Below are 4983 nucleotides of genomic sequence, written 5' to 3'. Positions count from 1 at the left end.
TGGTATTTCTTTAGTGACCAAATAATTAACAATATCAGCATACCAAGCAAAGGAAGAAACATGCATCAATTGTTCATCAGGAAAAGTTTCAGTGATAGGAGTGGAATCATGTATAGTTTCAACAACTAGTCTAAATAAATGATCAGCAACAACATTTTCATATCCCTTTTTATCACGTATTTCTAAGTCAAATTCTTGTAAAAGCAGGATCCAACGAATCAAACTAGACTTAGCATCTTTTTTCGACAAGAGATATTTTAATGCAGCATGATCAGAATAGACAATAATTTTAGACCCTAACAAATAAGATCTAAATTTCTCCAATGCAAAAACAACAGCAAGCAATTCTTTCTCGGTTGTGGAATAATTTAATTGAGCATCGTTTAAAGGTTTTCTAGCATAGTAAATTACATGAGGTATTTTTTCAATTCTTTGTCCTAAAACAGCACCTATAGCATAATCATAAGCATAACACATTATTTCAAAAGGTATTTTCCAATCAGGGGGTCGAATAATGGGTGCAGTAGTCAACAAATTTTTCAATTTCTCAAAGGCAGCATGGCAATCATTATTAAAGACAAGAATTTTCTTTTCCAAGTAAATGGCATAAAGGCCGAGAATTTTTTCTAAAGTCTTTTATAAATCGTCTATAGAAACCGGCATGGCCTAGAAATTATCTAATTTCTTTCACAGTTTTAGGTGGGGGAAGTTTTGAAATAAGATCAACTTTTGCTTTATCAACTTCTTTTCCCTCAGATGAGATTACATGACCTAAAACAATTCCTTTTTTAACCATAAAATGATATGTTTCCTAGTTAAGCACAAGGTTTTTCTCTTTGCAACGAATCAAAACAAGTGAAAGATGGTGCAAACATTCATCAAAGGAGGAACCAAACACAGAAAAATCATCCATAAACACTTCAAGAAATCTTTCAACCATGTCAGAAAAAATTGAAATCATACACTTTGAAAAGTCGCAGGTGTGTTGCATGATCTAAAAGGCATGCGACGATAGGCAAAAGTTTCAAAAGGGCATGTAAATGTAGTATTTTCTTGATCTTCTAGGGCAATGGAGATTTGGTTATATATCGAATACCCATCAAGAAAGTAATAATATGCATGCCCTGCTAAATGTTCGAGCATTTGATCAATAAAAGGTAATGGAAAATGGTATTTTCTAGTAACATTATTCAGCTTTCTATAGTCTATGCACACTCTCCACCCCGTTTGTACTCTAGTAGGGATTAATTCATTTTTTTCATTTTCAACTAATGTGTTCCCAGACTTCTTAGGCACATCTTGAACTGGACTAACCCATTGACTATCAGAAATAGGGTAAATGATTCCTATGTCTAATAATTTAATAATCTCTTCTCTCACTACTTCTTTCATATTTGGATTTAGCCTTCTTTGACATTCTCTAGAGGTTTTAGCATTTTCTTCTAGATGGATTCTATGCATACATATGGATGGGATAATTCCTTTAATGTCTCCAATGGTCCAACTTATGGCTTCTTTATGTTTTCTAAGGACATCTAAAAATTTATCTTCTTGTTCTTTATCTAAAGCGGATGCTATGATAACAGGTAAGGTTTCAGACTCTCCTAGAAAAGCATATTTTAAATTTTCTGGCAAAGGTTTAAGGTCTAACTTTGGAGACTCGAAAATCGATTGAACATGATCTAAAGGTGAAAAAAGTTCAACTTTGGTTTCATTTAAGGGTATAGACTCTAGCAAAGAATTCACATCATCATTAGAATCATCAACATGCAAGTTCATACCAAAGTATTTTTCACAAAAGTCAAGTAAGTCATTTCCATCATCTTCATAGATACTATCTATCATGTTAACTTCATGCACTTCCTCACACTCAACAAATTTAGCAACATTAAAAACATTCAATTCAACAGTCATATTTTAAAAAGATAATTTCAAAATACCATTATGACAATTAATGATTGCATTAGATGTAGCTAAGAATGGTCTACCTAAAATGATAGGAATTTGAGCATGCACATTTTCCACAGGTTGAGTATAAAGTACAATGAAGTCAACAGGAAAATAAAATGTATCACCTTTTATCAAATCATCCTCTATAATGCCTCTAGGAATTTTTACAGAACCATCAGATAATTGAAGAGTTATAGAAGTAGGTTTTAGTTCACCAAGACCAAGTTGCTTATAAACAGAATAAGGCAATAAATTCACACTATCACCCAAATCAAGTAAAGCCTTGTTAATAAAATGATCACCAATAATGCCTGAAATTGTGGGACACTCAGGATCTTTATATTTAACAAGACTCTTATATTGAATAATGGAACTAGCTTGTTCAGTTAAAAATGCATTTTTAGGAACATTAGTGTTTCTTTTAACAGTACAAAGATCCTTTAAAATTTTAGAATATGCATGAATTTGTTTAATGGCATCTAAGAAAGGGATATTGATACTGACTTGTTTAAAAACTTCTAAGATGTCATTATATTGGCCGCCTTTTGTAATTTGAAGTAATCTTTGTGGGAATGGGGCTTTTGGAAAGAAATGATGGATTAGAGTTTCCTTGTTTGAAGAGTCATTGGCATTAGAACTAGAATGCTGACTCTTTTCTTTTTATTTTTCTTTTTCAACCTCGGGTATGAAATCGGGTTTGACAATGTTCTTTCTAGAGCTAAGAGTTGAAATTGATTTGACTTCTCCATGATGACTAGACTTTCCTATCTCATATAGACCTTTTGGATTAGGGATAGGTTGACTAGGGAATGCTCCTTTTTCTCTATCAGCTAAAGCAGTGGCGAGTTGTCCTACTTGTGTCTCGAGTTTGGTAATTGATTGAGACTAATTTTGTAGGATTTGTTGAGTGGATTGCATAAATTGTTGTAAAGTATCTTCTAAGGAAGGTTTCCTTTGTTGAGGATATGGTTGATTTTGTGGGGCATGAGTTTGGTTTTGCGTGTTGTAATGGTGCCCTTGATTCATTTAAGGTTGGTTTTGTCTCCAAGAAAAATTGGGATGGTTTCTCCAATTTGGATTATAAGTGGATGAAAATGGGCTATCATTTGGTTTCCCATAAGCATGAAGAGCATTGGCCTCCTCAGAAAAGGTTTCTTGGTAGGAAGGACATGATTGGGCATTATGGCAAGGACTAGAACATATAGAACAAATATATTTTCTTGGTTGTATTGGAGAATTTATAGTTTGGCTTATGGCTAAAGCTTCTACTTTTCTCGCTAATTTGTCTAAGGATGTTCTTAAGTCTAATTCATCTTTTACTTCATACCTTCCTCCTCTTTTTGATGAATTAGTTGACCTAGACCTAGGATCAAAATAATTCTACTGTTGTGAATTGACAGATAAATCTTCAAGGGCATCCCAAGCCTCTTGTCCTTGAAATTTAAAAAAAAATATGTTTGCATAGATTGAATCATTTGACGATTAGAGGGAGTCAAACTATTATAAAAAAAATTTACAAGTCTCCATTTTTCAAAACCATGATGAGGAAATTTTAATGATAAATCTTTAAATCTTTCCCAACACTCATAAAACTCTTCATTATCTTTTTGAAAAAACTCAGAGATTTCTCTCCTTAGACCATCAGTTTTAGACATCAGAAAAAATTTAAGCAAGATTTTATTATAAAGTTGATCCCATGTAGTTATAGACCCTGTGGGAAGGAAATTTAACCAAGCTTTTGATTTGTCTTTTAATTAAAAATGGAATAATCTTAGTTTGATCGATTCATCAGAAAAATTTTGAAATTTAAATGTTGAGCAAATTTCTTAGAAATCTTTGACATGCATGTAAGGATCCTCTCTATCTAACCTGTAAAAGATGGCAACAATTGAATGATATATGGTTTAAGCTCAAAATGAGTAATAGAAGTTATAGGGAAAACAATACATGAAGGACCATTAGATGAAATAGGTGGAAAATATTCAAGCAAAGTTTTTTCAGGCACAACATTTTCATCAACAGGATTAGCAATTGGTTCCATGATGCTCAAATTTTTACTAACACTTTTAATTTCAAACAAAGATTAACGTCTTTTTACTAATCGATTTTTAGAGTTACATTCCCAATGACGCGTACAATTTACACAAAGCAACAGAGATTATCTCAAACAAACAATTTTCTGATATGGAAGATCAGTAAAAACCACAACCACAGAGCATACTTAGAATTTTTTAGAGATTTCACAACAATATAATTTTTATGGTTCACTTGTCCCCAGGCCTATTTGATTCCACTTACTCGCACACTACTAACAACTCCCCAAGGTTAATTAGTAGAGGCAAATTGAGAATTTTGTTCAAATTTACTTTACGCAAAAATTGCTTATAGTGAAAGGACAAGATTTAGGTTTCTTTTTTTTTCAAGAATTCTTTTCACAATTACACACTATTATGATAAAAGACAGAAAAATAAGGTAACATTAAATAAGACTATAAAAATTAGGCAAGAGTAGGGAGGCATAACATGCCATCAACCATAACAAAAATAAGGTAAAAATTAGGAGGCACAAGTGCCATTAACTAAAACATAAGCGAAAAGACTAGGAGGCAAAATTGCCATCAACTAGCTAGGAGTCAAAATTTCCATCAACTAGTATAAATAAAGAAAGTTACAACAAAGGTTTGAAGGCACAAGTGCCGTCAACTAACAAAGAAATACAATAAATAAAAACTATAACAAAATCACAACAAAATTAGGAGGCACAAATGTCATCAACTATAAAAATTAAAAAGAGAGATTGATAGGAGGCACAAGTGCCGCCAACTAAAAAACAATAAATATAAATATATAAGTTTTTTTATGGGTGGTAGAACCGTCCCAAATTTTCTTTTTATCTTTTTTTTAGTTTTATATAAATATATATATTTGTATATATGGTTCTTTTTTAGTGAAAAAATTAAAATAACTAGTAGAAAAATTCACTAACCTTGAGATAAATTTCGTTTCTTTTCTTGCAACTCCCCGACAACGGCG

General features: G+C 32.1%; 1 non-coding gene across 1 annotated transcript; it reads left to right on the top strand.

Moving 5' to 3' along the window:
* Positions 1-3483: 3483 nt before the first annotated feature.
* LOC133787369 (small nucleolar RNA R71) lies at positions 3484-3590 on the top strand. The gene has a single exon (XR_009872395.1). It is a non-coding gene; the product is annotated as a small nucleolar RNA R71 (small nucleolar RNA).
* The last annotated feature ends 1393 nt before the right edge of the window (positions 3591-4983 follow it).

The sequence above is a fragment of the Humulus lupulus genome, chromosome 6 (assembly GCF_963169125.1).
Source record: "Humulus lupulus chromosome 6, drHumLupu1.1, whole genome shotgun sequence".
NCBI classification, from domain to species: domain Eukaryota; kingdom Viridiplantae; phylum Streptophyta; class Magnoliopsida; order Rosales; family Cannabaceae; genus Humulus; species Humulus lupulus.
The sequence above is the reverse complement of the archived record's forward strand: the minus strand, read 5'-3'. Positions and strand labels throughout refer to the sequence as shown.